This window comes from Ornithorhynchus anatinus, chromosome 21 (assembly GCF_004115215.2).
Source record: "Ornithorhynchus anatinus isolate Pmale09 chromosome 21, mOrnAna1.pri.v4, whole genome shotgun sequence".
In the NCBI taxonomy this organism is placed as follows: domain Eukaryota; kingdom Metazoa; phylum Chordata; class Mammalia; order Monotremata; family Ornithorhynchidae; genus Ornithorhynchus; species Ornithorhynchus anatinus.
The window spans coordinates 11,928,857-11,950,825 of record NC_041748.1 but is presented as its reverse complement, the minus strand read 5'-3'; the positions used below and the strand labels follow the sequence as shown (position 1 = coordinate 11,950,825).

The window sequence follows — 21,969 nt, the reverse complement described above, 5'->3', positions numbered from 1 at the left end:
TATTGAGCGCTTACGATGTGCAGAGCACTGTACTTAGCGCTTGGAATGTACAAATCGGCAACAGATAGAGACAGTCCCCGCCCATTGACGGGCTCACGGTCTAATCGGGGGAGACGGACAAAAATATTAGCAGTAAATAGAATCAAGAGGATGAACATCTCATTAAAACAAGAGCAGTGAATAGAATCAAGGTGATGTACATCTCATTAACAAACTAAATAGGGTAATGAAAATATATACAATTGAGCAGTCGAGCACATTACCGTTATTATTATTGGGCAGTTTTTCCAAGTTGGTACTGTTACTTTGGCCTTCTTTTTATTCCACCTTTTACCCTCTAAATATGTTGCCAGATCTCTGACCAAAAAGAATCACATTCGTCTCTCCGGGGTCCGTGAGCGAAAGACCCGGTGTTCTCCCAGCTGGGCTAAGGAATGTGTGGGAGCAGCAAGCTCACACAGCATCCAGTGGCCACAGGAAAGCACTCTGCAGCTGGTTTACGTTCCAAACACTGCTCGGGACTCTATTCTGTTGGGTCTGAAAGGGCACTTGCTCTATTTCCTCGAACCACTTTTGGTTGCCCAATCACTAAGAAGGCGTAATTTGGCACTTGGTCATCGATTTCCCCATCGTGAGCTTCCCGAGGGCCTGGGGGGGGAGCAAGCCTTCCTCTTGCCTGGGGCCGGGCCCCGGGACACGACCCCGGTTAAGCACGTCCAAAGGGCTGAGAGAAAATAAATGTTGCCGTTTGACGCTTGAGCTATCAGGCCACTTTACTGGGCGCATAGCAACTTGGGGGCCGCGAAAAGAGTAGTTTATAAAATGAAGAAACAAAGCCCGCTGGAATATTAGACAGACGTTTAACTATGCAATCTTTAAGCTAAACAATGATCCTTCCGTCGGCGGGTAAAAGCACTCGGCGAGATCTCCGGGTCATCGCTGACGGTTGCGTCTGGGTTGGGTGATCTCCAGCTGACCCCGCCCATCCATTCTCACGCCCGAGGCCGGGTGCGACGGGAAGGCCAGCGAAGCCCGAGGTGCAACCTGCCCATCGCGCTCATGTGCCGATGACAGGGGTGAGGCCAGGGCTCCCAGACCCGGTTGCGCCCCTGCCACCTCGGTCCGTGTGGCTCAGTTTCCCCCCCGGGTGACGATGGCGCTGAGTTTTATACCGGCCCCTGGCAGGTTCGGGCCCAAACCGCAGATTTTTCTGTTGGAAAATGATTCCCCAAACCTAACCGCGACCGGCTCAGTCAATTGTATTTTTTGAGTGCTTACTATGTGCAGAGAACTGTACTAAGCTCTGGGGAGAGTACGATATAACATTATAACAGATAAATTCCCTGCCTAAAATCGGCTTACAGTTTAGAAGGGGAGACACACTTCCATATAAATAAATAAAATGACGGATATGTACGCAAGTGCTGTGGAGCCGGGAGGGGGATGAATAAACGGAGCAAATCAAGGCGACATAGAAGGCAGTGGGAGAAGAGGAAAGGAGGATTTTGAGGGTAGGAGATGTGTCTACCACTTCTATTTTACCTCCCAAGTGCTAAATTCAGTGCTCTGCGGCAGTCAATGTTCAAGAAAAAAATAACCTTGGCACGAAACAAAAACTCCTCACTCTTGGCTTCAGAGCTCTCCATCCCCTTGCCCCCTCCTAGCTCACCTCCCTTCGCTCCTTCTTCTGGCCACCTCGGGCACTCCGCTCCTCTGCCGCTCACCTCCTCGCGGTCCCCCGTTCTCGCCTGTCCTCCCGTCGTCCCGGAACGCCCTCCCTCCTCACCTCCACCAAACTAACTCTCTTCCCCTCTTCGAAGCCCTCCTGAGAACTCACCCCCTCCAGTAGGCCTTCCACGACTGAGCTCCCCTTTTCCCTCTGCTCCTCCTGCCTCCCTTCCCCCCCGGCTCTTCCCCCTTCCCCTCGGCACTGTGCTTATTTGTATATATTATTTATTACCCTATTTATTTGGTTAATGAGGCGTATATCTCCATGATTCTATCTTGATGATGTTGTCTGGTTTTGTTTTGTTCTGTTTTGCTTTGCTGCCTGTCTCCCCCATCTAGACCGTGAGCCCGTCATCGGGCAGGGATTGTCTCTCTCTGTTGCCGAATTGTACAATCCAAGCGCTTAGTACAGTGCTCTGCACACAGTAAGTGCTCAATAAATGCGACTGAATTGAATGAATTATCGATTAATTGGAAAGAACCACCTCGGTCGATCCAATCCACCAGGTGGGCAGACCCAGGAAGAATCCTGGAAATTAAGAGGGTGATGAGGGCAGCGTGCTGGATTATGGAACTACTGAACTACGCTGTGGTCACTCTGGGTGTAAATGGGTCCCGCATGTCAAAAACCTTCGCATTCACTTTGCAAGACGGGACACCCTTTAGCCCTTCCGTGCGACACAGAGGCGCGAGAGCACAGAGATGCAAATCTCTACCACTGGAAAGTCATAGCGGCCCGATACAGCTGGCTTATGCACTTCAAGATTGTTCCCGTTTGGTGGGCTACGATTCCCGGGAACCTTGAATCTAATTAGTTCAGTCTCATCCCAGAACTCGTCCCTACGTGACCTAAGTAAAAATCACCCTGCGCATCCAGCCTCGTCCCTTCACCTTCCCCGTCCCGAGCGGTTTTCCTGTCCTCACCATTTCTCAAACTCAGCTCCTCTCCACCCGTCTGCCCAATCCCACCCCATCCCCTGGACTCCAGTGTGCTTTTTCTTGGCTTGATCTTCGATCGAAATTGAAAAAATCACGCGCCAACTTCTCAAAGTTCTCTCCAGCAATCCCCGATCACCATACCGCCGCTCCTTCGCCTTTCTCCTGTTTCTCAAAAAGAAGTTCCACCTGTTGCGCAAATCCACCCCGCCTACCTGTGTCTCTGTCCCTACCCCCCTCACCTAGTAAAATCTGCTTGATCTCATTCTCTTCCACCACCTCACTGCTGCTTTTCTACTTCTCTCTGCTGGGTGCTGTTTCCATTCCTACTCCGGAATAGATCTTGGACACCTGCTGCCCGGATTTCCTCTCCCCCAACTCTCTTCTTTACCCTCTGGAGTCCACTGAGACTACACTCCCTTAGGACAGTGACTCTGCACACAGTAAGCGCTCGATAAATACGAATGAACGAATGAAATGAACGGATGACCTTCTCGGAGCTAAATCTATACGGCTATACTCCATCCTAATCCTCCTTCGACCCCCTTACGAGCTGTGGATCGCTCCCCTTTCTTCCTCGAAATCCTATCAGGCCTCAGTTTCGTTGACCTGGTTGTCTTTCTTCCTCAACGACCACTCCTCCTCAATTTTGTTCGGCCGCCTCTCTTCCGCTGCCCATCCTCTTTGTGTGGGCATCCCACGGGGCTCCGTTCCCGCTTCCTTACTCTTCTCCCTCAACACTCTGTCTCTCAGGGACATCATCCACTCCAAAGGGATCAGCTCCCATCTCTATGTAGATGGTGCCCAAATCTAGCTCTTTAGCCCTGACCTCTCATTTTTTTAAAAAATGGTATTTGTTAAGGTCTTACTACGTGCTGGGCACTGTACTAAGCACTGGGGCTGTCCCCAGTTGCTTTATGATTCTATATTGAGGCCACGTTTCTAATAGACACCCCATCACTAGGAGGCATTAGGCGTTCTGATCGGAGCCTTGCGTACGGTCTCCACGGGGATCTTTGTTGATACTCAATGCTATTCATCCATTCAGTAGTATTCATTGAGCGCTTACTATGTGCAGAGCACTGTGCTAAGCGCTTGGAATGGACAAATCGGCAACAGATAGAGACAGTCCCTGCCGATCATCACCAATGTTGGGAATATTTGGGGCCTACCAATGGCATAATCGTTATCGCTTTCGTATCATAAAAAGGATACGCAATCTACTAGGAGAGACGCGAACCCAGAACGTAAACAGTCTTCCTTACCGCCTGCATTCCTCACGCAAACCTACCAGCGGATAACTCTTCCACTTTGGAAAGGATGGGCATAAACCAAGGGAGAAGGCCACTCTTATAACTGTCAAAACACTTAACTGTAGGAGGCCGAAAGGAGAGGATCTTCTCCTTTCAAGGGGAATAATTTGTTCCAGCACACGATGAGATGTCCACGTCTAGCCCCAAACAGATAGAGTAATCTAAAAGTCGGCACGGTTTATGTAGTGAATATTGCCTTCCAGCTTGTTTGTCAGAGCTCTGAAGTTGATGTCACTTGTTTTAACTTTAACTACCGCTTCGGGATTCCATTAAAAAAACCCAGAGATGCATCTTGTAAAACATTCCCATGAGCACGTCATTCAAGAATACCGTACCGCCTGGAAATCGAGATGCCCTCGGTTTTAAGACGATCCCCATAAAAATCCAACCCTTCTGAGGGGAATGATCATTTATCTCTCTGTTCCCTCTTCTCCAACTCGCTGTGGGCCTGTCATCTATCTCCCATCTCTGAAGTCATCTCCATCGACAGAGAGACATTTGCTGTTCTCTGCCATTTTTTTCTTCAGATGATTACTTCCATGTGACTTTGACATCTTCCCCATTACATCATCACTGTCCTGTTTAATATTCTTGACGATCAAGGCTGGAACGGTGGTGAACTCCAGGGATGTCTCCCAAAGATAGTTTTTCTGAGCTGACTTTTCCCTACGTCCTGTGAGACAGGAGGAGTTCAAGTCCTGCCACTCAAATTCCCAAAAGGAGAGGGGGAATGGGGGGGGGGGAAGAGATTTAAACTGTCTGGTGAGCTCAGCAGAGCAGAAAAGAAGGGAGAGGAGAGTGGGGGAACGGGAGAGGCAGAGCAAGGCGGAAGAGAACAGCGGAAGCTGTAACGACAAGTGAAGAATCTGAAGAATAAAATCTTCTATAATCTCACCTCTTCCGAGAAACCTTCCCCGATTCATTCCCGATACTCCGGCTTGTATCGGTCTAAGGCGCTTAAGTTTTTACAACCAATTTCTCCACGTGCATATGCATGTGTATATATGAACATATTTACATTTTATTTTATAATCAAATATGAATTTAGTTATTCCAGCTGTTATATTCTTGTTCTTCCCGTGCTCCCACTATGTGCAGGTAGTTTGCCTGGCTCTCTGTAGATTTTCAGACCCTTTAGGGCAGGGAATGTGTCATTTACTACCGTGGTACTCTCCCAAGAGCTGAGTCTAGTGTTCTGCACACAGTGCCTGCTCAATAAATACCACGGACGGGAGGATTGATTGATGGGAGCAGAAGAGAAGAGAAGGAAAAGGTAGGATGGCTCCAACCGCACGTAGTTTTGGTGAGGAACGTACTCTATTTCCCATGGGGATGCAGAGGAGCCTCTGCGAGGCCACGGATCAATCCGTTTATAGTTACACGATCAATCAATCATATTAATTGAGCGCTTACTGGGTGCTGAGTACTGCGCTAAGCGCTTGGGAGTCAGAGGTCATGAGTTCGAATCCCGGCTCTGCCACTTGTCAGTTGTGCGACCGTGGGCGAGTCACGTCACTTCTCTGGGCCTCAGTTCCCTCATCTGTAAAGTGGGGATGAAGACTGTGAGCCTCACGTGGGACAACCTGTATCTACCCCGGCACTTAGAACAGTGCTCTGCACATAATAAGCGCTTAACAAATACCAACATTATTATAGGGAAGCAGCATGGCTCAGTGGAAAGCGCACGGGCTTGGGAGTCAGAGGTCATGGGTTCGGACCCCGGCTCTACCACTTGTCATCTGTGTGACCGTGGGCGAGTCACTTCACCTCTCTGGGCCTCAGTTCCCTCATCTGTAAAATGGGGACGAAGACTGTGAGCCTCACGTGGGACAATCTGATTACCCTGTACCCACCCCGGCGCTTAGAACGGTGCTCCGCACATAGCAAGCGCTTAACAAATACCAACATTATTATTACAACACAAGACGCACGTGGTAGAGAGCGGAGCTCTTCGAGAACAGCATGGGCCCTTCCAGAATCCACTGGTCCAAGCAGCAGTAAAACGAGCACGCACGGGCTATAAGGCAGAAAGGATTCCCAGAGATTCCCGGGATTCCCACTCCTCCCCAGGGAGCATCCCAAGGGAGGTTGGCTGACAGTCTCACAACCGCCTCTGCCACACAATCGCTTCCCAACCCAGCAGAGAGGAAATGAACAGGAGAGCGTGGCCTAGTGGAAAGGGCGTGGGTCTGAGAGTCCGAGGACCTGAGTTCTAGTACCACCTCTTCCCCTTGCCTGCTGCGTGACCTTGGCCAAGTCCCTCACCTTCTCCGTGCCTCAGATTCCTCAACTGGAAAATGGGGATTCGATAGCTGCTTCTTCATCCTCCTAGGACTGGGAACCCCCTAATAATAATAATGCTGGTATTTGTTAAGCGCTTACTAGGTGCAGAGCACCGTTCTAAGCGCTGGGGTAGACACAGGGTAATCGGGTTGTCCCACGTGAGGCTCACAGTTAATCCCCATTTTACAGATGAGGTCACTGAGGCACAGAGAAGTGAAGTGACTCGCCCACAGTCACAGAGCTGACGAGTGGCAGAGCGGGGAGTCGAACCCATGACCTCTGACTCCGAAGCCCGGGCTCTTTCCACTGAGCCACGCTGCTTCCTATTATCAAATGTGGTACTTGTAAAGTGCTTACCATGTGCTACGCGCTGAAATAAGCCCTGGGGTGGACACAAGCAAATGGGGTTGGACGCAGTCCCTGTCCCACACGGGGCTCACAGTCCTAATCCCCATTTTCCAGATGAGGGAACTGAGGCACAGAGAAGTGACTTGGCCAAGGTCACACAGAAGACCAGTGGTGGAGCTGCGATTAAAACCCAGGTCCTGCTGACTCTCCAGCCCAAATTCTATCTATGAGGCAACACTGCTTCTCTGTAGAATAGGGACTGTGACCCGCCTGATTATCTTATATCTACCCCAGGAGAAAGCACAACGTTTGGCACAAAGTAAGTGGTCAACAGATATAATTATTCCTACTACTACAAAAAAAGAGTAATAATGATAATAAAACTTCTCCCAACTAAAGTTCCACCTCCAATAATGCAGTTATTAAGAGTCACAACACTAATGATTGCGGCATCTAAGTGCTTACTATGTGTCTGAGTCGGGGAAGATACAAGATAATTGGCAGGGAATATTGTCTCTATCTGTTGCCGACTTGTTCATTCCAAGCGTTTAGTACAGCGCTCTGCACATAGTAAGCGCTCAATAAATACTATTGAATGAATGAATGAATAATCCGGTCCCCCGTGGAGCCCTCGGGGTAAGTAGGAGGGAGAACGGGAATTCAATCCCCATTTTGCAGATGAGGGAACTGAGGCCCAGAGCGGTTAACTGACTCGCCCAAGGTCACACAGCAAACCAGGGGCAGAACCAGGATTAGAACCTAGATCCTCTGACTCCCAGGCCCATGTTCTTTCCATCAGGCCACGCTGGTTCCCTAGACAAACGAGAGTTTGACAAACTATATTGTTTTATCGTTTGGGGGATATTTTTTTCCTGCTTTAGGGGGAGAAGAGCGGACCGTGACGCCAATAAATCCCGTACCTCGCTGGTAGGGAGTGGGCAGGGAAACTCCCAGCCCTCTCTCAACTTCTCTCTTCAACATCCCCTCTCCTTCAGGAAATCCCTCAACAAGAAATGATCAGAAGATCCTCGCTGACGTTCTTCAATCCACTTTTAGCCCTAAATAATACGGGGTTCAGTTAGAACCCTGCTCACCTACACCCACCCCTCTGCCTCCTTCCGCCGGCACTGTACCACGTGAGCTCATGGACTCGCAACTCAATAGCCGGGGAGGAGCGAGTTATCCCCACGGGAATCGATTTTACACTGTGCTAGAAGAAAAGGTTGCTTTTAATAGACCGGAAAAGGGGCCAAAATTACAAACCATTCATTTGGCAGCGAAACCTTCACCCAGACTTGGTTCTAAAACGTTACAGAGCTGCTCGACTGACCCTCAGAAGTGATGAGAATTCATTTTTGGAGCAGACATCTCGATCTCAGATCTGAATGAAGTCAGACATCGCCCAGAACAAAGTCGTCTTGGGTTGGGAACGGACCTTCTTGTGCTCCCGGCACCTTAAAGCCCTGATCGGGATAAGGAAATACATGTTGTCTGGGATAATATTTGGTGTAGCGAAAAGAGCAGAGGCCTAAGAGTCAGAGGACCTGGGTTCTAAACCTACCTCTGCCAATCGCTTGCTGTGTGACCTTGGACAAGGCAATTAACTTCCCTGTGCCTCAGTTTCCTCAAGGGTAAAACGGGGATTAAATACCTGTTCCCTTTCATATTTAGACTTTGAGCCCCACCCTCATCGCTGGCAGGAGACTCCATCACCAGCAGGATCCAGGGTCTTCTACAGGGCTGTGATTCCTGGACCCAACGCGGCACACCCGGCTTCTCGACCAATTTCACCAGTCAAGCCGCGTTCAACATTTAAGGGTCTAAATAAGGGGAGGGATAGTGAGAAACCGGATAGAGCTCACTGCAGCGCAGCTACGCCGCCATCAGCGGTATTTACTGAGCGCTTACTGTGTGTGAAGCGCTTGGGAGAGGGCAATTCAACGGAGTTGGCAGGCACACTCCCTGCCCACAACGAGCTTACAGTCTACAGGCTTCAGGCACGCGGACAGGCATGGGAGGAGGATAGTTGACAAGTTGGGAAGTAGCGCGGTGGTTAGAGCACGGGCTCAGGTGTCAGCGGGTAATCCCGGCTCCAACACGTGCCTGCTGTGTGGCCTCGGGCAAGTCGGCTCACTTCTCTGTGCCTCGGTTACCTCATCTGTAAAATGGGAATTCAGACTGTCAGCTCCACCTGGGACAGGGACTGTGTCCAACTCCATTGGCTCGATTCCAGTGCCCGGCACATAGTAAATGCCTAACAAGTGCCTCGTAGAGCGCGCTGCACAGAGTGAGCGCTTAATATATACCAATGATTGATTGATTGATAAAAAGACCCCCATCTGGCTGCTGAATGGTGAAGTGAAATAGTCACATGTAATCAGGGAGGGCAGAACCAACATCTTAAAAGCACCGTGAAGTCCACTTTCAAAACCCTATTTATTTTGTTTAATGAGATGTACATCACCCTGATTCTCTTTATTTGCTATTGTTTTAATGAGATGTTCTTCCCCTTGACTCTATTTATTGCCATTGTTCTCGTCTGCCCGTCTCCCCCGATTAGACCGTAAGCCCGTCAAAGGGCAGGGACTGACTCTATCTGTTGCCGACTGGTACATTCCAAGCGCTTAGTACAGTGCTCTGCACATAGTAAGCGCTCAATAAATACTACTGATAGAATGAATGAAAATACACGGTCTAGGAGTGGACTGATGAGACACCACAGCGGCAGGCGTAGGGGAGGGATTACTCTTCTGGAGCGAAGAATTGATCGGGAAACCGAGAAGTGGTTTTTAAAACAGTGCGTGTTTAAAGCAGACCCATCAATGGGAAAAGAGACCTGTCTGCCCAGGCACTCAATGCAGAAAGGATCTATGGCCACAAATGGGTCTTTTCAGAAACACCTGCAGGCATTATTAGAAATTTCCTGTTGGCACACTCATCTTCCAATATGGACAGCTAGACAGATCTATACGATCACACACGGCACCTGCTAACGCCTCAGTCCGGGGGATATCGAATAAAACACCTGAAGAATAATAATAACGGTACTTATTAAGCGCTTACTGTGTGCGTCAGGTGGGCCGCCGCCCCCGCCCCACGTGGGGTCACGGTCTTAATCCCCATTTTACGGACGAGGTGACTGAGGCACAGAGGAAGTGAAGTGACTTGCCCAAGGTCACACAGCGGACACGGATTAGAACCCGGGTCCTTCCGACTCCCAGGCCCGTGCTCTATCCACTAGGCCATGCTGCTTCTCACCGCTCTGAAGAAGCGGTGGGGAGCCTGAGGCCTGTCCCCGCGCAGATCGATTCTTTCGCGTGTCTTGACAGTGTCATCTTGGCGTGTTGACTCTTGCTTCTGCTGTTTGCAATCCACTGTTGTCTTTGTCTTTATCTGTCTAACCTCTGTACAGATTGTGAGTGCCATCTGTATTGCCCTTATATCTTAGCCCTGGTACCTCGTAAAGACCGTAACTAAATAACTAACACATAATTACTGCGTAGCGATGGATCTACTTGTTATAGAAATCGGCCCAACTCCATTATTCTTAATGCAGCACTCCAAAATTATTAGCTGTAAAATGTATCGAGTGGCAATTGCCCCCCAGTGAGGCAGTCCGTTATTCTCTTTATTCTCCGTTTTCTCTTTATTCTCTGTTCCTCTCCGAGAGACTTCTGCGGCTAGGAACCAACGGGTACCATCAACAGTGGTAGTGGGACAGAGCTAGGGATCTAGATGAGACGTAGAATAAAGGTGGTGGATGTGAATGCCGACTTCATTTCCCTCAACCCCTCAAGTACGAACTCCATTTTGAGGTCCAGTGGCTTTTGAGGAAGCAGGATGCCCCATTCTCGATCACGAAGCGTCGGAAATCAAAGCAGAAAGAGGTTTTGACAGAGGAGATGAAAAACAGGGGGCTAATGTTGCCTGCGGAATTACTTTTAATTCTAAGTTCGGTGGGTCTGTGAAAGTGAGTTACATGTCAATTTACTAACCGTACTCCCTTGCAGCCCTGGAAGGAAAAACAGCGGCTTGTTCATTTTACAGAGGAAGAAAATTGGATGGAGATTTTCAAATGGCTTTACCCCAAGATCACGGGGCAGGTCCGTGGTAGGGGTAAGGAAATGAACATCCGCTGCTATCTCTGAGCATTAACAATTAAGAAAGAGAAGGCTGAAGAGAGACCATTTCATCTGGAAAAGAGGCTTTTTGAAAGGCACTCTGCAGAGTCAGAGAGGACCACCTAATCAGATTCATCCTGTGGACAAAACCCAGTAATAATAATAATGTTGGTATTTGTTAAGCGCTTACTATGTGCAAAGCACTACAAATCCGGGTTGCCTAAATCGCACATGGGTTTGAGAGAAGCATCTGTAAAGACGTCCTAGCTACAAGTACTGAAGGAACTAGGATTCAGAGAAGCTTATAGATTCTCCTTCCCCGCAGAGCAGGAGACTGCGCTGCCCAACCTGAGTACGGTTGACCCTTCCAGCTGACCAGGACACCGGCTGGATCGAGAGCCAGAGATGCGCCTCTCACGGCTAGTGTTTTCAGGAACTGAACGCATAACCACAATCGTCAGATTTCTTGAGTCCACAGCAGTAAGAGGCTGGGGTGGTTACTGAATGACCCCTGACTGCTTAAACCAGGGGCTGGTTACTGAATGACTCCTGACTGCTTAAACCTTACCCACTCGATTTAACAACAGTATTTATTGAGCGCTCACTCCGTGCAGACCACTGAACTACGCACATGGGAGAGTATGATAGCACTTCTATTTCATTGCTTTCCTCAACCTGTAACTTGTTTTAGTATCTTTCTCCCCCGTAAGGTCCCTGAGCGCAGGGAATGTGTCTACCGACTCTATTGTACGCTCCCAAACGCTTAGTTCCCCTCTCAGGATCGCACCCGGAGCATTTCCAGTACTCTACCAGTCTCTGCTACCGGAGGAAGACGCAAGCAGAGGCCTACCCCATCCATTCCTAGCTTGGGCAGTGGCTAGTGAGTGGTGGGCAATCTACAAAAAGTCAAAACTCATCTGTTCTGGGCATCAGAGGCAGGGGAGACGGTCGGGGGCGGAGACTCAAGTTTACCGCACGGTAGAGGGCAACGGTAAGCCACTTCCGTATTTTTACCAAGTCCACGGTTCAACTACCAGGATGATCGCAGATGGAGGTGGGGTGTTCTGGGACCGTGGAGCTGCTGTGGGTCGGAGGTGCCTCGACAGCAGAAGACAAGGCAAAATGCTCACGACAACAAGCGTGCGACACATACCGTCGATTGAAAAATGATTCGGGCAGCAGGAGGACGTATGGATTGGAGTGGGGAGGGACGGGAGGCAGGGAAGTCAGTGAGGAGACCGACGGTGGGTTAGGGTGGGTTAGGAAAAGTGCCTGGGCTAAGGTGGAAGGGGTTTGGATGGAGAGAGCAGGTGGATTCTGGTAAAGGTGTGACTGGAAGAACTGACGGAATTCAACAACAGACGGAATATTACTATTACATTACGATTACCCCCGCTGCTGCTATTACCGACACTGGTATTTCTACTCTAGAGGAGGTGGTGGTTGAAGTTTTGTAAACGGGCTCCACAAGAGAGTAAGGGTTTACTGAGAAGGGAAGGCAGTCCTCCTCACTAAAACTCCTAACTCCTCATAACAAAAACTCTCACTATTGGCTTCAAAGCTCTCCATCGTCTCGTGCCCTCTTACCTCACCTCGTTTCTCCTTTCTACAGCCCATCCCTCACACTCTGCTCCTCCGGAGCTAAACTTCTCACTGTGCCTCGATCTCACCTGTCTCACCGGCGATCCCTGGCCTACGTCCTCCCTCTGGCCCGGAACGCCCTCCCTCCTCAAATCCACCAAAGAACTGCTCTTCTTCCCTTTAAAGCCCTTCCGAAGGCTCACCTCCACCAAGAGGCCTTCCCAGACTAAGCCCTCTTTTCCTCAGCTCCAGTGCCCTTCTGAATCACCTCCACACGCCCTTCGGTCTTCCCCTCCTTTCCCCGCCCCATAGCACTTATGTATATATGGATATATCTATAATTCTATTTATATATTGATGCCTATTTACTTACTTTGATGTTTCCCTCCCCTCCTCGGGCTGTAAGCCTGTTGTGGGCAGGTATTGTCTCTACTGCTGTGCTCGGCATACAGTAAGCGCTCAATAAATACGACCGAATGAATGAATAAATGAATGAAGCGAGTCCCAAACTGAACCTTGGTCATTTAGGGAATGGTAGACAGATCAAGGGCAGGCCAAGGGGATTGAGAAGGATGGCTGGACCAATAAGAAGGGAACTAGAATATAACCTTGTGAGCAAATCCAGGGTTTGATAGCGTTGCCAAGAGCAGGGGTGGTCCACAGTGACAAAGGCAGCTGTGAGGTGGAAGAGGATTAGGATGGAGTTCAGTCCGTCTGATTTGGCAAGGGGAACACCGGTGATCTTGGAAAGTGTGATTTCCAAAGAGGTGAAAGGGGTGGAAACTCGATTTCAGAGGGTCAAGAAGTAAGTTGGAGGAGAGGAAGTGAGACAGCAGAGTTCTGCAAACAGTAAGTGCTCCATAAATACCACGGATTGACTGAGTGGAGCAGAGACTCCTCCTACTCCTACTTCCGTGTGGGACGGGGACTGTGTCCAATCTTATTATCCTTTATCTACAGTGCTTAATGCAGTGCTTGGCACATAATGAGTACTTAACAAGCACTGTAATATTGACAATGATGATAATGAAATAATAATAATAATAACAACAACAGAGACATCAAACGTGTCCAATCCATGAGCCAGGACAGTCTGGACAGCTATCTAGACTGTAAACTCATTGTGGGCAGAGAACGTGTCCGTTCGTTGTTATACCGCACTCTCCCCGGTGCTTAATAGAGTGCTTTGTACCCAGTGAGCGCTCGATAAATACGACTGAGCGTACCAACCGTCAGAGGGAGTTGGGGCAATCGCTGGGTGGATTAGCCGGATTGTGAGAAGGGATTTTTTTTGGACAGACAAGACATTGGCCTGCTTGGAGGCAGAGCGGGAGGAGACATCAGGGAGGGAGCGACTGAAGACTGAGGTCAGGAGAGAAGAAGAATGGATACAAATCCATCCCACCGGCCATTCCGACCGCATGTGATAAACCGCTGGCTAAAGCGAGCGCCAGGAAAGGTTCCCGGTCATACGCTTGCCGGCAAAACGGCGATGTCGCATTGCCCGCAGACAAGTTCTGCTTTTTATTGCTTCCAAGAGAGCTCTGAGCCTGGGCTCACCCCTCTCTGAAAATAGCCATCAGGGTATTGTATCTTTCCTTCATTCCTGCTACCGGGAATCGAGGGAGAAAACGCCAGTGTTATAAACTTCTTTTTTTTTACCATCATCCAGAGAGGCTGTGGTTTTAAGGCAATCGGCTTTGGGGAGGCGGTGTCGACTCCGGCCTCTCGAGAACCCCCAAATGTTCAGGAATAAAGGACAACGAGGATCACGGTCGCCGGGGACGATTCTTTCGCCGACAGTTATTTTCACCCGAGGCAGAAGGCGGCATTATGATTCATTCGTGACCACTTATGTTTAAGCTGGACACATTAAAATTTAATGGTTTCAACACAAAGAGCCAGCGGTAAGAGGCAGCACACCCAGCCGCTAATGTGTCGATTCTAATTGTACTTAGCTGAGGCAAGTTAGAAATTCACTGCTGCCAGCTAAATTTCACCAGAGAACGAGAAGAACGAACCTCTAATCTCACTCGGGTTTCTTTCTTCGATTCATTATTCATGACTTGATTCTCTTTAAATTATTCATTTTGGCAAATGTTATTACTTTAGCCTTTTTAACCCCCCTAATCCTTCACTTTCAGATATATGCTAACCACCGGTCCACTGAGCCAGGCCCAAGAATGAATGAATGCTTTTTCATCCTGTGGGCTGAAAAAAAAGCAGGCAATAAGCGGGCTTATGGTGTGTTGAATGGACTTCCTTACCCTTCCTCTTTCCTCAGGGATCCTGGGGAATGAGGCTCGGAGAGCCGCAGCTGGGGGAAACATGTCCTTCAGTATTTTATCAGCCCCTCGTATTGTATCGGGGCGCTTCCAGGAAATAGGAAAACGGGAGGAACACACCAAAATTGCCTGGTTTGGAAAGATTTCGAGTGGTTGGGAGCAATGAGAAAAGTCCTTGGGAATATCTTTTACCATGTTTAAATAAACTCGACTTATCCCCGTTTTCTCTCCGTCTCCGGAGCCAAGTGGGTGGAAAACGGCCACATCCTGTCAGCTTCGGGAGACTGATTTTGCCCCTCGTTAGGTAGGTAGCGGACTCCCCCGTGGACCTGGCGCTCCAGTGTCCAGACCAAACTTGGTCTGTGAGCACACCGTGGAGTAGACACAGCAGTGCGGCATGATCCCAACCATCTGGCAATCGGAATCACCAGGATTCATCAGGAATCACCAGGAATCATCAGGAATCACCTGGTGAAGCTTCTCCACAACCCCCAGTCAGAAGGTGAACTGGAGGAGGGTTGGGGTGGGGAGGAGGATGGGAGTCCCGCAGTTACTCTCCCTGTCTCTTCCAGCTGATTTTACCCTTTCTCCTCCGTACTTCCCCCAAGGGCACGCAGGCCAAAGCTCTTCCCTCCAAGGACTCTATTTCAACTGTTAATAGACCCCCCAAATCTCAGGTTGTGGTTCTTAAAGATTAGGCCGTATCGAAATGTTTCGGTAATAAGGAGCAAAGGGCCGTATGACTATTCCAGAGTAAACAAATAGATATTTTCAGCATCCAAAATAGGATGATTAATTCCTCTTGGGAACCCAGACTTTGCCTAAATGAAGTGATGTTAAAGTCTATTTATAGCAGAGCACAGAGAGGTTAGATGTAGATAGGCAGTCAGTAAAGTGCCTTAATGATGATGGTTTCTCAGACTGTTCAAAAATGTACTTAACTTGAAACTCTAGGACGTAATCACGAGACATTCTTGGCATCGAAAGCACCCCCAAGTTACAGGTACAGATCTCCGGATAAGGAAATTATTCAGAAAAGGAGGACCATTAATGGCGGGGGCGGGGGGGGGGGGGTGTCCTAGTGAGGGTGACATTGGTCCTTCCAAACCCCCCCGTGAGTCTCTTCTGGGCCAGGGACTGGCTAGGAAACACGTCAAAAGGAGAGGCACCGATGTTTCCACACGCAGCTCCATGCCCGATCCGTCAGGCCACGCGTCTCTGCCTTGTAACTCCTAGTGACAACATGTGGGTAGCATTTCTTAGGTCAGTCCATTACCTTCCGTGCTCGCTGTTGCTAAAAAAGGCAGTCGAATCACCAAAGGTCCACTGGGCCCCTGAATCGTAAGCTCTCTGAGGACTAGGATTGTATTTCTAGGATTGCATTTCTGAGGACGTGGGTTCGAATCCCCGCTCCGCCACTGCGTGATCTTGGGCAAGCCGCTTAACTTCTCTGTGCCTCGGTTACCTCATCTGTAAAACGGGGATTAAGACCGTGAGGCCTCATGTGGGACAACCTGATCAGCTTGTATCTACCCCAGGGCTTAAAACAGGCACATAGTAAGCGCCTAACAGTTATCGTCATCATTATTATTATTTACCAGCTCCACTGAACTCTCTCAAGTGCTTAGTACAGCGTTCTGTAGACTGTAAGCTCACCCTGTAGATTGTAAGCTCATTGGGGGCAGGGAACACATCTACCAACCAACTCTGTTGTCCTGTACTCTCTCAAGCACTTAGCTGAAGCAGCAGCATGGCTCGGTGGAAAGAGCACGGGCTGGGGAGTCGGAGGTCATGGGTTCAAATCCCGGCTCTGCCGCCTGCCGGCTGCGTGACTTTGGGCAAGTCACTTCACTTCTCTGTGCTTCAGTTCCCTCATCTGTAAAATGCGCATTAAGACTGTGAGCCCCACTGATCACTCTGAATCCTCCCCAGCGCTTAGAACAGTGCTCTGCACATAGTAAGCGCTTAACAAATGCCGTCACTATTTCTGTTATTCTTAGAGGCTCTCCATCCAAAAAGTGCTCAATAAATACCATTGAGTTGTTGATTGGGCCCGACCGGGCGACGTTTCAGTCGTGCTCATAAATGCCCGCTACAGACTCCAGCAAACTGTCATTTCCAAAGACGTTTTCCTGGCATCCTCGGGGAAATCCTAAGCCAAGTCAACCCTCTCCTCGGCCTGGACTCACTACAGCCCAGCTTGAAAACGGACCTTCTTGGACCCTAGCGGGCAGGACGGTGTCTGTGCTTCCCCTCGATCTCAACCAGCCGGAAGAATGCTTTACTTCTTTCTTTAAAAATGGTGAGGCCATTAACATAAAATTAGGGTAGAGGTTTGAAGAGCATCAGTTCACTGAATACTGTATCTTAAGGTCTGCTCTGTAATGTTCTGCGCCCGGTTTAGAAATCCAGGAGTCACTCTGGGCCGAGTTCTTGCTGGTCTTTGGAGTACCCTGTATTTTCTCATGTTTCCATTTGGCTAATCTTCAATGTTGGGGATAATAAGATTTTTATCACTTCGATTGGGAAGTTTTCCAAAAAATATTTACGGCTGTTTCTTTTTGATTTTTTTATCCCGTCGGCTCTCATCTCACCGCAGCGGCCTAACAGACCTTCTTCCCTGGGTTAACGGCTTTCAGAATCTTCCAAACAACAGCAGGCCTGGTGGGGGTGGGAAGGGAAGCCCCCGGGTTTGTTTGCAAGAACATAAACTCTTTTCTGGCCTCCGGGGCATCTTTATTTCAGAGGCCCTCCTGGCCGACAAGAGTTAGGGTTCTTCTAAACCACCATCTAAGAAGGCAATTGGAAACTGCCTGACTCTCAGTTGGAGACTTTGCGATGCCCTTATTCCTGCCGCCCATTTTTACTGAAAGAGTAATTTGGACTCACTAAGCCCCCTTCCTCAAGAGAGCGGCTTCGGCACGTAAAACGGTGCGTAAAGACAGCAGATACGTAAAAAGCAGTCTGCTGATGAAGAGCCCGGAAGCCAGTCGTAGGGAGTTTCGGTTTGGTGGGCCGAGGGGCGACCACCGAAGGTCGCTGAGGAGTGAGGAGACGTTACGGGAATCAGGGTGGAGAGGAGTGAGGAGGCTGCTTGGAGTCTTGGTGAGTTCTTGAACCAGTTAGGGGCTTTTGAGCGGAGGAGCTAAGGTGCATCCGGGAGAAGTTGGAGAGGAAGACGTGGAAGGATATAACGGTGGATTGGATGTGAGAACTGAATTCACCTGAATGTCAGCACATAGCTCGGGCCTTTAAGATGCCTGAACCAGCCACGACCACTCCGGCCCCCAGGAAGGGCTAAGGAAGCTGTGACCTAGGTACCAATGAGGGACGGTAAGAAGCCCAAGCGCAGCCCCAAGAAGAGCCGTTCAAGTCATGAGTACAAGAGGCTCAAGGAGGTTCATCCCAACCCTGGCATCTCATCCAAAGCCACGGACGTCGTAAACCCGTTCCTCAACGATCCCTTCAAGCACATCGCCTGCAAGATGCCCCGTTTGGCGCCGTCCGACAAAGCACTCGACCATCACGTGGGAGACGGCCCCCCTCAAATCACATCTCCTCCCCTACTCATCTTTCCACCTGTGGCGCCTATGCATTTGGATCCGTGTCTCCTAAATGCTCGGTATTCACCGCATCAGCCCGCCAGCACTTATATACATATTGCAAAACAATCCCATTTCCCCTCTCTGTAATTCATTTTAACGTCTGCCTTCCCGTCTAGACAGTAAGTTCCCTGAGGGAAGGGATCGTATATTGTCCTCTCCTAATCCCATAGTACACAGCGCTCTGAACACGGTGAGGGCAAGGATGACACCAAGGTCACAGATTACAGGTCAGGGAGGAGATACCGGCACTGGCAGAGATGGGAAAGTTGGGAGGAGATTAAAGTTTAGGAGGTAAGATGAGAATTTCGGGAATCAGACACGTCGAGTTAGAGACGTTCAAATAATACTCTACCCGCAACACGTGCGTAGAACAGTCCTCTACAGGGTACATGGAATACATTAGGTGCTCAATAAGAACTGATGATGATGATGATGAATGTGTATAATAATAATAATAATGTTGGTATTTGTTAAGCGCTTACTATGTGCAGAGCACTGTTCTAAGCGCTGGGGTAGACATAGGGGAATCGGGTTGTCCCACGTGGGGCTCACAGTCTTCATCCCCATTTTGCAGATGAGGTAACCGAGGCACAGAGAAGTGAAGTGACTCGCCCACAGTCACACAGCTGACAAGTGGCAGAGCTGGGATTCGAACTCATGACCTCTGACTCCAAAGCCCATGCTCTTTCCACTGAGCCACGCTGCTTCTCTATATGTATCATTTGATTCATCTGTTAATAAACTTTCACTGAGGATGCTTTAGCCTTTGATTAAAAAATGAAAAATATTGTACTTTATTATGGTATTTGTTAAGCGCTTATTATGTGCCAGCCACCGTTCTAAACACTGGGGTAGCCACAAGGTAACGAGGTTGGACGCAGTCCATGTCCCGCTGCGGCCCACAGTCTGAATCGCCATTTTATGGGTGAGGTAACTGAGGCCCAGAGAAGTGAAATGACTTGCCCGAGGTCACACAACAGACGGATGACGGAGCCAGAATTAGAACCCAGGTCCTCTGCCTCCCAACCCCGTGCTCCTTCCACTAGGCCACAGTGCTTTCCCTGCTTGAAAAATCTTTGAATGAGAACACAGACTTCTCCTTCAAAGTCTCCCAATTCCCTCCCCAACCCATGCACTCTTTCCCAGGGTTTAGTTTAGTGCTCTGCACACCGTGAGCACTTAGTAAATACTATTACGACTACTAAAGTGTTCCGGGCTACTAGTTTGCCCCCAGCTTGTCGCGGCGCTGAATCTCGATGTCTAGAGATCTCTTGAATGCCCCCCTACCCCGCCAGCATGATATTTTGGCTACGTGGGCCATTTCTGGTCCAGTTGCTGCAGTCACCGCAGTGGAGGCCGAAACATTTTTTCCAGAATTAATGCCACTGCAGCAGAATGGAGGTTAAGGTATTGGCTTGCCAAGAATAGCCATGAGTAATCAGCGCAGAAACATCTGTATTAAATATAACACTTCCTGTTGGCACTGCTCTAAATCTTGACATTTGTAATCCCTGCGAGAAACAGACGCTGCTTTCTTCATCAAAACTCTTCCCTGAAGGCAAATGACAAGGACCGTGTTTTCTCCCTGACAGTCTCAAAAACTACCGAAGGCCCCGGTGACAATTCGAAGTTGACAGCAGGGAATGGAAGAAGATGGATCTATCCTAAGGAGGCAGAAAATGGATTCTTTACTGGTAATTTAGTGATCTTTTAAGGTCTCAGAAGCTTCTTTGTCGGTAGTAATTGGCCTGAAAATTATGGATTTATCTCCTCCTCGGCCGTAGTTGAAGCCGACTCTCTAGACCATTCATAAATTGTGTGTGTGCTGGGGGGGGGAGGTATATATGTGAGCACCTTTTTACCCGTTCATCCTTGAGCAGCTCCATCAGCACAATTTTACAGGCTCTACTCAAAATCAACTGGCGCGACGGGATCCCCGATAACGACGTTCTGGAACCACGTAGGTCTCCTAGCCCTGGAACTAGCTTCACCTTGAGACATCACCGTTGGGTAAGATCCGCGAGGAGAATGAACCACAGCTGCATGCCCAAACAGCGACTGTTTGGAGCCCTAAAAATGGGGATGGTGAAAGAAAGGAGGATGGTTGGCCACCCACCTCCTCATCCAACGGAAACTTTAAAGCAGTCAGTGAGCTCGTCCCATCGTGCCGATCTCAGTTCTAAGCGCTGGGGTAGACACAAGGGAATCAGGTCGTCCCACTTGGGGCTCACAGTCTTAATCCCCATTTCACAGGTGGAGGTAACTGAGGCACAGAGAAGTGAAGTGACTTGCCCACAGTCACACAGCTGACAAGTGGGGGAGCCGGGATTCGAACCCATGACCTCTGACTCCAAAGGCCGGGCTCTTTCCACCGAGCCACGCTGCTTCTCTAAAGAAGCTCACAGACTTCCAAAGCTACCCAGGAGTTGAACCGACTATCTGGTAATGCTAAAACAGCCACCCTCGCCTGCATACGTCCTGCTCTGAATCTCCGCTTTTCTGCCTACGCTCCATCTCTTTGGGAGGAGGATACAGTAATCAGCTTGGTTCTCTTTCGGTTGCTGTCGTTCGTTCGTGTTCTAGGTTTTGTTTCTTTTTGCTTTACGCCCGGTTTCTCCAGGAAAGGAGAAATGACCTCCAAAACCCTAAAGAAGCCGCTGCGAGACGCGTATTCAGTGACAGCCTACCCAACAGGCAAGGATCCAGTGACGCTTGCTGCTGTGGAGGTCTCAGGAATATTCTATCCTGGAAATCAAGAAGCAGCGTGGCTCAGTGGAAAGAGCCTGGGCTTCGGAGTCGGAGGTCATGGGTTCGACTCCCGGCTCTGCCACTCGTCAGCCGTGTGACCGCGGGCAAGTCGCTTGACTTCTCTATGCCTCAGTTACCTCATCTGTAAAACGGGGATTAACCGCGAGCCTCACGCGGGACGACCCGATTACCCCGTATCTCCCCCAGCGCTTAGAACAGCGCTCTGCACATAGTAAGGGCTTAACAAATACCAACATTATTACCTCAGGCCAAACCTATTCTCCACATCAGTCACCTCGCGTCGGGTACCGCCGGAAACAGGGGAAGCGGGAAGACTCGGCACGAAATACCACCACCGTGGCAAAACCCGTGGTCGACTCTACCTCTCCCCTCACAACAGCACTGATGTCGGAGCAGAGCTCATCTGAATGACGAAGAGTTAAGAAAAATCGCCACTGTATTTTCAAGGCCAAAGTGCAAACGGGCAAGTTGTTCTCTCGGACACTCACACTAGGGATGCAATCTCACTGTCGGCAACGTGATCTTGAAACTAAAGATGACTATCCCAGATGGGCTTCTCAAGAGGTTTAGGAGGAGGGAGGCAGGAAGGGAAGGGAGGTAGCTAGTCAGAGCATTTGGAGAAGTCCAGGAAGGGAAGGAGAAGGGAGAGGAGGGAAAGGAGGAAGATGGGGAGGAGGAGAAGGTCTGCGGGGGCCTGACAGGTCCTGGTACGTGATCCTTTCCGAGCTAAGACTTGAGCCTGGGAACGGGTCACCCACGCAGACAGCGGGGGAAAACGGTGAGGCGTCCCCTCCCAGGACCAGGTGTCCCTGTGGCACTTCCAGGCGAGCCCGGGATCCCCAGCGGCGAGAGCCTCCCCCAAAGAAGGGCTACCCGCTGCATGAGGTGGGGCATTTCAGGGTCAAATTGACAGAAACCTCCCCTGGCAAACGGCTCACTTCTCAAATCCACGTTTCACTGCACGGAAGAAAAACAGAAAGTAGCAAGTATCCGAGGTACA

At 49.6% G+C, this 21,969-nt stretch overlaps 1 protein-coding gene across 7 annotated transcripts in view; it reads right to left on the bottom strand.

The window, feature by feature from the left end:
- Window positions 1–21,969, bottom strand: part of BBS9 (Bardet-Biedl syndrome 9) — a 483,236-nt gene that overhangs the window by 35,803 nt on the left and 425,464 nt on the right. The gene's annotated exons all lie outside the window — the stretch shown is intronic.